The sequence below is a fragment of the Cetorhinus maximus genome, chromosome 1 (assembly GCF_964194155.1).
Source record: "Cetorhinus maximus chromosome 1, sCetMax3.hap1.1, whole genome shotgun sequence".
In the NCBI taxonomy this organism is placed as follows: Eukaryota; Metazoa; Chordata; class Chondrichthyes; order Lamniformes; family Cetorhinidae; genus Cetorhinus; species Cetorhinus maximus.
Window position 1 is genome coordinate 44,593,610 of NC_135879.1, and position 11,254 is coordinate 44,604,863.

At 43.8% G+C, this 11,254-nt stretch overlaps 1 long non-coding RNA gene across 2 annotated transcripts; it reads left to right on the forward strand.

The window, feature by feature from the left end:
- Positions 1-1,275: 1,275 nt before the first annotated feature.
- LOC144683445 (uncharacterized) lies at positions 1,276-10,307 on the forward strand. Of its 2 annotated transcripts, none has more exons than XR_013577269.1 (3): positions 1,276-1,338; positions 1,700-1,914; positions 10,180-10,307. It is a non-coding gene; the product is annotated as an uncharacterized LOC144683445 (long non-coding RNA). The 2 variants fall into 2 exon arrangements; XR_013577260.1 differs by having other exon boundaries at positions 10,199-10,307.
- The last annotated feature ends 947 nt before the right edge of the window (positions 10,308-11,254 follow it).

The following is an 11,254-nucleotide window of genomic DNA, read 5'->3' on the forward strand; positions in this document are numbered from 1 at the left end:
TATGAAGGGATAACACTTGCTGATGCAATGACACCCACATGCCTGCTCTGCTCCAGTGTTGGCACAGTCAGCGTATAAGAAATGACAAAACCCAACAGAAATTAGTTCTGGGATGTTCATACATAACGTGGGCTCTGGACCATTTTCTAGGGAGCTGGGAAACCGTCCTGCAGGCTGGGACTGCAAGGTCTATCTCCCTTTGTAGCTTAATTCTTTTTCCATGAATTACCAATTCCCATGATGCAGGTTGCTTTAATCACACGCTGAATGATTTTATTAGTTTTTTTAACATTCAGATAACAGCACAGATTTTCCAAACCACACATACCATTGCAGCAGACTGCTGTTATGCTGCTGCTGCACTGTGATATGATCGCGCAAGAGTTGCTGAATCCCATAAGGTGCCAGGCTGGCTAGTGTATGGCTTGTGAGATGGTTCTAACAAATAGTGGTGCATTTTGACCATTGTTTTATTATATGATAGTAGTTGAATATGGTATCATAATGCTTATATTACTGGACTAACAATCCCAGAGTTTTGTAACTGTAATCCTGGCAATGTGGGCTCAAATCTCAGTTTGTGAATTTATGTTCAATTTAAAGCAATCTGGAAATAATTGTTCTTTTGGGAAGGAAATGGCTGTTATTACCTTTATCTGGTCTGACCCATTTATGACTTCAGTCCCACGCCAATGTGTTTGACTTTTAACTACTTTTTGAAGTCAAGTAGCAAGCCGTTCAGTTGTATCGTGTTGTTCCTAAAACAAAAGAATCGCAAGATCTCCCATCATCTTTACAGTGCAACCATGCAGAGGCAATAAATGCCAGCTGTGCTAGCAATGCTCACAGCTCAAGAATGAATAAAATATAAAGTACTTCAACAAATATGTCTGTATTTTTGTGGGGGCTCTTCCAACCACCTTAGTAAGTTCATTAGAAATCACAAAGATCAGGAGAACCTCTGTGGATGTTCTTGTGGATGTTCTATCTTATAATTAATGTAACAAAAATAACTGGCATAAAAAGGGGTAATATTCAGCAAAAGAATCTTGCTCATTAGTAGCACATAGTAGAAAATTGTGGGCAGTATGCTGTAGCTGAGATTGCCTATCAACAGCACAAACTTGGAGCATTACCTCCATAAAGTTAGCACGAGAGATTACAAATTGAAAAGATAGCCTCACTGAGTGTTGATGTGCATGTGTCACATGTTACGTTGTGAGCTAAAAATGGGACTACTTTCAGAAATAATCTGCAAATAAATCGTTGGTATTCATTCCACATGTCTCGGTATTATACAGAACAATGGAAATCATTCAGTGGAAGCCTGCATCAGCTGTATCTATGTATTTATATACTTATAATATATATATCTAAATAATATAAATAAATCTATGGTATAAAATTAATGACTGTTTTAAGATAACTTGTTTTAAAATGGGGAGAGAGTGTATTCAAGTTCAGGAGATAATTAGATAGACTTTAGTGAAGGCAATGGAGGCTCAAGCTGTAAACAGAATTAAATATTTGTAGTGTTTGCATTGAGAGTGTTTATACTAGTAGCAAAATCTTGAGGTAGAGACATGGGGAGGACACAATTATTTAATATCTTCATAGACACTTTCTACCCCTTTGGGGTATAGTGGGGAAGTTTCAGAAGGATTATAGGCTGATTTTCAACCTTTTTGTACAGCGTCAGGAATGCTCCTCCTGTGGTGAACAAAGGGGCTTTTAGCCAGAGCTACTGGTGCACTACCTAGTGCATCACAAGACCTCAAAGGATGCAATAATTCTGAAGACAACATTCTAAGAAAATGCCAAGGATTCTAACACATTGCAGTGTAAGTTCTGAGCTCCAGTGTATCTGGGGGTACCCAAAAGATGTGCTGGGGAACCCCCACCAGATGTTCCCAGGTAAGGATTGCACAGCAATTGCCCAGGAAGTTCAAACTTCTGACCCTGCACTGGGAACCATCCAAAAATAGAATTTAAATCTCAAACTTTGGATGGTTCTTACTGTCCTACAGCAATAGTTACCCAGAAAATGTCAGAAGAATTAAAATCACCTCTAGCTTCTGGGTAACAATTGTACTGACCTCCCCTGATCCCCCACGGGAACCCCTGACTACACCACCCGTTTCCGCCCCCCCCCCCCCCCCCCCCCAAGTCTACACACCCCTGTCCAACTGCCCACCCCCGGACCACCCGACATCCCCACCCCTCCGGACCACCCTACCCCATACCCCAGGACCACCCCATACACCTCCACACCCTATCCTGCCCACTTACCTTATATGCCTATCTTCTCAGCAGCTGAACCTTTACCTGGCTTATGACAGCTAGTGCCATAAAAAGGGTGTGTGGCTTACTTACCTTCGACTCAGCTGCCCTCGAATGTAGGCCCCAGGAACCCACTGTGCTACACAGATCTCACCCGGCCTGAGTCAGAAGGTTGGGCTGGAGTGGGAGTGGGAGTGGGAGGTGGAGTGGAGATCAGATGAGATCTGAGTCAACTGCCACTCTGCCGGGAGTTATGGGCCATTGTGATTACTAATTGCAGCACTGCCACTGACAAAGCCCATAAGGTTCAAATTATATAGTATTGCATAATATTTACAACTTAGAAACAAGACATTGGTCCCAACAGGTTCATGCTGGTGTTTATGCTCCATACGAACCTCCTCTAGCCCTTCTCATCCTATCAACATAACTTTTTATTCCACTCTCCCTCATGCGTTTATCTAGCTTTCCATTAAATGCAACTATGCTAGTCACCACAACCACTCCTTGTAAAAGAGAATTTCACCTTCTGACTACTCTCTGGTTAAAGGTGTTCCACCTGAATGCCCTGCTGGATTTATTAGTGACTATCTTATACTTACGCCCCTAGTTCTGGTTTACCCACACATGGAAACATTTTCTCTTTGCCTATCTTATCAAAGCCTTTCATAATCTTAATGATCTCTTCTCAGGTGACACCTTAGTCTTCTCTTTACTTGAGAAAGAGTCCCAGTGCTTTGTTTTCTTTTGAGCTTATTAACCTGCATCGCTATTTATATTTATTGTATCTGTACTCTCAGGGTCCTTCTGCTCCTCTTTCCCATTTGGACATTTATTTCACAAGGAGTATATGGACTCTGTATTTTTCCAACCAATATGTCCCACCTTATCTGTATTGATGTTCACTTGCCCATTTACATGCCCATTTTGGAAGTTTATTAAAGTCTTTCTGTATCTTGTTGCTGTCCTGCTCTGTATTAACAATATCCCCAATTTGTTGTTGGTGTAAATTTTGAAACTATGTTTCTGATTTCCAAGCCCAAATCATTCATGTAGTCCAAGTCATTTAATATTTTAGTGTAGTTTGGCATCGAGTTTTGTGGTAAAATTGTTCCATTTATTTTTTTTTTGTTCCAGTGATAGAAATGGTAAGCCTGATTATGCAGATGATTTTTAACAGAAGATGCGGACATGGCCATTTTATTGCTTTTCATGTCATATTTTTACTTTGCAGCATAGGCCAGGATATTTAGGTCGGCGAGCAGGGTGGGGGCAGGGCCCACTCGCTGACACAATGACTCTGGGTGACATCAGGCGGAACTCCCGATGTCACCCCGCGTCATTTCAATTTTCAGGTTGGCGGGGGTGCAGCCGAATCAGCGCTGCACCCGCTGATCTGTCAACGGCCTATTGAGGCCATTTAAAAAGTAATTGAAATAATTAATGGACCTGCCCATCCAACCTTAAGGTTGGCTGGGAGCCCTGGCGGGCTTCAGAAAAAGCATGAAACCTCATCCACAGGCTGGATGAGGTTTCATGAGGATTTTAAAAAATGTAATAAATGTTTGATTAGATGTGATGGACATGTCCCAACTCACGTGGCAGTGTCACATGAGGGGACATGTCAGGGAAATTTTATTTTTGCCCCTTCACCATTTTTGAATTTGGCGCCGATCTCCCTGAGGCAGCACTTAGCCTCAGGGAGATGAGTGCACTTTTTTGCACGCCTGTGCGAAAGAGTGCACTTTCAGCTGAGGGATTCCCCGCTGCCCGCACAGGGAGTGCATAGCGCTTCCTGGCGGATGTCACGCTGGGCGGCCTTAATTGGCCCACCCACATAAAATGGTGGCGCGCCCCTGATCGGGGGCGCTGATCGGAGGCGTGCCTCCACATACCTGCTCCTGAACTTCCGCCCTGATCAGGGGAAAATACTTCCCATAGTGGCTATGTTACTGGTCTAGTAATCCAGAGGCTTGGACTAATGATCCTGAAACATGAGTTCAAGTCCCACCACAATAGCTGGGGAATTTAAATTCAGTTAATTAAGTAAGTCTGGAATTTAAAAAAATAGTATCAGTCCATGTCGCCATGTCACAATTGGATTGTCATAAAAACCCATCTGGTTCACTAATGTCCTTTAGGGAAGGAAATCTACCATCCTTAGCTGATTTGGTCTATATGGCAATGTGGTTGACTGAACTCACATTCAAAAAGACTGCACTATCCACTCAGTTGCACCAAACTACTACTACAACAATAAAAGCAACAACTTATATTTATATAGCGCCTTTAACATAATGAAACTTTCCAAAGCGATTCACAGGAGCATTATAAAACAATGTATGACATCGAACCACATAAGGAGATATTAGGTCAGATGACCTCATGTAATGTATTAAGAAGTGTCTTAAAGGAAGAAAGGGAAGTAGAGAGGTGTAGGGAGGGTATTCCAGAGTTTAGAGCCTAGACAACTTAAGGCACAGCAACCAGTTATAATTGGGAATGTGCAAGAGGCCAGAATTAGGGAAGCAGAAATATCTCAGAGGGTTGTGGAGTTGGGAGAGAGACAGGGAGGGGCAAGGCCATAGAGATTTAAAAACAAAGATGAGAATTTAAAAATCAGGGCGTTGCTTGATTGGGAGCCCATGTAGGTCAGTGAGCACAGGGGTGATAGGGGAACAGGACTTGTTGTGAGTTATGACACGGCCAGCAGAGTTTTGGAAGACCTCAAGTTTATGGAGGCTAGAATGTGAGAAACCAGCCAGGAGTGTGCTGGAATCAAGTATAGAGGTAATGAAGGAATGGATGAGGATTTCAGCAACAAATGACCTGAGATGGGGGCAAAGTCAGTGATGTTACAGAGGTAGAAATAAGTGAAAAAGTACAGTACTATGATAAAGCATAATAAGAATAAGGCCTGGTGGACCACCTGGCCTTGACCTAGACACCAGGTTCAGACATGAGAAAAGTGAAACTAGCCCAGTTGACTCGACACACTAACATCTGGGGACTTGTAATAATATTGGGAGAGCTGTCCCACAGGCTAGTTTGAACAAAAGCCTGACAGAGTCATACTCACAAAATCATACCTTACAGCCAATGCCGTAAACTCTTCTATCACAATCCCAGGGTATGTCCTGTTCCACCGGCAGGACACATTCGCCACAAGTGGCAGGAGAGTGGTATACTGTCAGGAGGGAGTGGCCCTGCAAGTCCTCAACATTGACCCTGTGTCAATGGCATCAGTTCAGGCATGGGCAAGGAAACTTCTTGCTGATTACCATCGACTGTACTCCCTCAGCTGATGAATCGGTACCTCTCCATGTTGAACTCCAGTGATGGTGGCAAGGGCATAGAATGCAATCTGGGTGGAGGACTTCAAAGTCTATCATCAATAGGTGTTCAGTAGCACCACTATACTGACCCAGTTAACCAGGAGCAGCATCAGGCACACCTAAAAATCAGGTGAAGCTGAAAGACAAGAGTACATTCATGCTAAACAGCAGAAGCAGCATGCTAAGGACAGAACAGAGCGATCCCACAAGCAAAACATTAGATCATAGCTGTCACATTCAATCATGAATGGCTCTGGGCAATTAAAAAAATAATAGGAGGAGCTGGGTCCATGAACATCCCAACCTGATTTCTGGTGAAGTCCAGCATGTTAATGCAAAAGTCAAAGCCGAAGCATCTGCAACCATCTTCAGCCAGAATGGCAGAGTGGATGATCCATCTCAGAGTCCTTCTGAGATCACCTCCATTATTAATGTGAGTCTTCAGCTTTTCACTCTATGTGATATTGAAAAATTGAGCGAACTGGAAACAGCAAAGGCTATGGGCTCTGACAATATCCCAGCTATAGTACTGAAGACTTGTGCTTCAGAAATAGCTGTGCCTCTATCAAAGTGTTTCTAGTACAGCTGCATCAGTGGAATATCTACTTGACAATTTGGAAAATTGCCCAGGTATGCCCTATTCACAAAAAGCAGGACAAATCCAATCCAACCAATTACTGCCCTATCAGTCCACTCTCAATCATCAGCAAAATGATGGAAGATGTCATTGACAGTGCTATTAAGCAGCACTTACTCATCAATGGTAAGTTTGGGGTTCCGCCAGGGTCACTTGGCCCCTGACCTCATTATAGCAGGGACAGACCATGGACAAAATAATTAAATTCCAAAGGCGAAGTGCAAGAAGCTGCCCTTAATATCAAGGCAGCATTTAACCAAATGCAGCACCAATAAGTTCTATTAAATTGAAGTCAATAGGTATCAGGGGGAAACCTCTCCACTTGCAGGAATCATACAAAGCAGCAAGGGAGGTGCTTGTTGTTCTTGTTTTGCTCTGTGCAAAGCCCTGAGCCAAATTGGAACCTTACTCCTCAATGTTCCTTGACAATGACAGTAGGCTTTCTGGCAGGTCAGACAATGCACCAAGTATTTCTGTGAGAATGCCCATCAGCCTTTCTCAGCATACCATCTCATCGAAGACCTTCTGCAGCAGAACTCATGTGCAACGTTGCCCTTTGGGGAGCTGGCATCCGTGCTATCATTTTTCCTGCCTAGGCTGCAGTGCACTTGTGACTTGTGGCAACTCACTTGAGGATCCCGCCTTAATGCTACCTTCTAAAGTGTGCACAGTGCCACTATCTGAGGTGGTGGCTGCGAGTGTGACATTGGGTGATAGCGTTTATTCATCATCAGTGTTTTATTTCTCTTGGCTTTTCTGCTGCCCTACTGTGCCTGGCCAGGGTAGTTCTCGAATATCTGAAAGGAGGAAGGCACGAGGCTTGTTCTGAGGGGACTGCGTGTGAGGTGGGCGATTCAAGATGTCTACACTGATAGCAGCTGCAGCTTGTACAACAGGAGAGATTGTGGGCTGAGTGGGAAGTGGGATGTGAGCACTTGTATTAGATTGGAACATATGTCATCTTCTATGGTCTCAGCTCTGACATTGGCCAAATTCTCAGCAACGGCCACTCCAATTATGATGACCACTTTCTCTTGCATCGGGGTGAGGACATGCAGCTATGCCTGTCCCCTGCTGGTCAGGTGTTGCTGCCTCTGGTTGAGAGTCGCCTTGTCCTGCAAGAAAGAAAGAAGTGTGTCAGTGCGTGTGGAGCATGTGCTTGGGTGATGTGTTTGTCATTGTTGAATAACTGCCAGTTTAAGCAAGCTGTGAGCTGTGGATGTGAGGCTTCTAGCAGTTCTAAGTGTGTGAAGGTAAGATAAAGATATGTTTTGAGATATGAGTCGTGTTTGACAGAGGATGTTGGAAGATGGGTGAAGGGATTGTGACGAATTGAATTGTGTGTGAAGCTGGTGGTTCAGTGTAAGGATGTGGCACTTGAAGGTGAATACATGGACTCTGACCACTTATGTGAGAGCTTTACCTTCTTTCGGTATTCCATTCAGGTCTGCAGTGCAACACTGTTTGCATTGATTTCCATTGCTCCCATTCCTTATAAGTGCTTGTCCAGAGGGTCTCCTGGCCTGTTATGGGAAGAGGACCTCTCTCCTCTTGAGACCTTAGGTAGCAGGGCCTTGGGTGATGTGAGGGACTAAGACTTAGCCCTGTCTATTTTTAGAAACTATATATATATATAGATATCCTCATTGCTATTTCATAAATTTTAAAACTGAATAAATAGTTCAGTTATAATGATAGCAGCTGCAGCTTGTACAACAGAAGAGATTGTGGGCTGAGTGGGAAGTGGGATGTGAGAACTTGGATTAGATTGGAACAAATGTCATCTTCTATGGTCTCAGCTCTGACATTGGCCAAATTCTAAGCAACAGCCACTCCAATTATGATGACCACTTTCTCTTGCATCAGGGTGAGGACATGCAGCCATAAGGCATAAACCATAAAATAGCTGAATCTATGTCCGTCTATGACCCCTGAACAAAAGAAGCCATGCCGTAGTTTCAGGAAAACTTGCACCTCGTCATCTCTAAGGAGCCACAAACGACCACCTGTGGACTGTGCAGCCCAACCTCAAAAAGAGCTATGCAAAGGCCATCTTCATTTAATAACTCAGGCTGGCCAGAAGGAGACTGATGGTCTTCTAACACAAAAGGCACCACAACCTTTCTTTCAATTCATAACGGCTGAGACATTTAGCAAACTTTGAGACCCAGCTAAACTCTAGGCATGGGGTACACATCCTTTGTTGAAGACCTAGTGGAGAGGTGGGGTCATGTGATGTAGGCCACTGGCTTGTTGAACAAGTAATATTGCCTTGCTGAGTTGAAGAGTTCAGTCTTCTGCTTTAACATCTGACAAGCAGGCCACGCCGAAAGAGTGTTTACCCAGGTTGGATACCTGGCCCCATCTACCCTGCTTCTAGTATAATTTCTGTACCATTGCCTACAAAACTGATTCATCTCCGAGTGCCTATTTCATCGTGTGAAGTCAACACCTCCAGAAAAGAGAATTATACGACATAAGTTTTCAGCCAGCCGAGATCCGTTTGGATTTTGATTCTGGACTCTGGAACTCATGTGAGCCAATATTTGTTTTCTCTGTGGTCTCTGTACTGTAAAGCCTTCTTTTCTCTAATCCTTTCTTTACAATCTGAGTGTGGAGGTGCGTTGCGACCCTCCTTTCGCGTTTTGAATATGTTCACCCTATCTCGAGTTTGCTGTGGGATTATTAATAGAAAATTAGATCACACAAAAACCGAGGGGTTGGAGAAATACACCACTGCTTATAACAAGGGAAACACATCAAAACATCTTTCTGCTTACGGATGGGTGGTGAGAGGAGAAATTAGTGCTGTTTAAATTAACCCCTCCTCTTGTCCGTAACAGTGAAAACCTGGGAACTCACACTCTGCATGTTGCACCATTGACATTCTTCCCATTGGCCAGGTACTCACCTATAACTACTTCCAGTATCTTTTGCAGCAAGAATGCCCCTCCCCTTTAAGAGGTGCAGCCTGGCTTTCGGTGGTGCTAATCTCACGTGAATTTAGACCCCTGCTGAATTGTGCAGTCACTCAGCAACATGTTTAGCTCTAGGCTGCACTCTACCATCATTTAATTGAGTAGGTAGCACAAAGTTTTCAGCAATTGTTGAATTTTTAGTGCAGTGAGTTTAACGATAATAGTCTATCAGTGAATGAGGTCAAATTAGGGAAAATGGTAAAAAGGTTAAATCTGAGTGCATGAAACATTTGTATCAAGGTAAAAGAATTAATTGCACAAATAGAGATAAATGGATCTCATATAATTGTCATTACAAAGTTAATCCCATTGGTGGAAGGATCAAGAACCACAGGTAAGGTAATTGGCAAACGAAGCAATGGGGTCATAAGGAAAAGCTTTTTCACACAGAGAGTGGTTAGGATCTGGAATGCGCTGTCTGGGACTGTGGTGGGGAAAGGTTCATTTGAGGCTTTCAGAAAGGAATTGGATCAATATCTGAAAAGGAAAGTAATTGCAAGGCAATGGGGAAAGACACCAAGTTAGCAACTGTTTTCCTGCTTTGACATGAAATAAGCCTCATTGTTTTAACTTCATTGTGCTTCCATTATCTTCTATTAATCATCAGAGCCAATAGCAATAAAAGTATTAGTTTCAGAGAATGAAAGCATGTTTTTAGGGGCTTTTAATTCTATTTCAATTGCTTGAAACATTCAGGATTTCAGCAAGATTATAAAAGGTTAATTTTTTTTTCTTTTGCGTTATTAATACCCCAGGTTATTACCATGGGAGTTCCCCAGGGTAGTGTCCTAAACCCACCTCTCTTTCAGCTGCTTCATTGATGACCTTTGCTTCAACAAAAGATCAGGAGTGATGATAAAAACAAAAAATGCTGGACATGCTCAGCCGGTCAGGCAGCATCTGTGGAGAGAATCAGAGTTAATGTTTCAGGTTGATTACGTTTCATCAGAACAATCTCCCTTTGACAGCACCTTCCAAACCTGGACCTGTACCACCTAGAAGGAGAATGGCAGCAGAAGCATGGAACACCACCACTTGTAAGTTCCCCTCCCCGCACACCATTGTGACTTGGAACTATATCACTATATCTTCACTGTTGCTGGGCCAACATTTTTTTTTTTTGTAAAAATATACTTTATTCATAAAATATCTTCAATCACATTCCAAACCATTTCAAAAACAACATTACAAGGGTACAATCCAGGTTAAACTTTTACAAGATGTATCACCAGGTGCATCAGTACAAACAATATTACAATCATTTACAGCCTTTCATTTTGATCTGTACAGCCCGAGGGGCTCTAAACAGTTCCCAGTCTCTCGGTGCGCTGTGGTAGAAAGGTCTTAGACAGCGACCCTTCCCCATTGCGCCTTTGCGGCAGCTGCCCCAAGCTTTAGTGCGTCCCTCAGCACGTAGTCCTGGACTTTGGATTGTGCCAGTCCGCAACAATCGGTCGGGGACAACTCTTTGTGCTGGAAGACCAACAAGTTTCGGGCAGACCAAAGCGCCTCTTTCACCGAGTTGATGATCCTCCAGCTGCAGTTGATGTTTGTCTCGGTGTGTGTCCCTGGGAACAGCCCGTAGAGCACAGAGTCCTGTGTCACAGAACTGCTCGGGATGAACCTCGACAGCAACCACTGCATCTCTCTCCAGACTTTCTTTGCAAAGGCACAATCCACAAGGAGGTGAACAACGGTCTCTTCCCCACCACAGCCACCTCGAGGGCAACGTGCAGAGGGGGTGAGCCTCCTGGCGTGTAGGAAGGATCTGACGGGGAGGGCCTTTCTCACCACCAGCCAAGCTACGTCTTGGTGCTTGTTGGAAAGTTCTGGCGATGAGGCATTCTGCCAAATGACTTTGACAGTCTGCTCGGGGAACCATCCCACAGGGTCCACCCTCTCCTTTTCCCTCAGGGCCTCTAGGACGTTACGTGCTGACCACTGCCTGATGGACTTGTGGTCAAAGGTGTTTTTCTGCATAAATTTTTCCACCAGGGACAGGTGGTACGGCACGGTCCAACTAC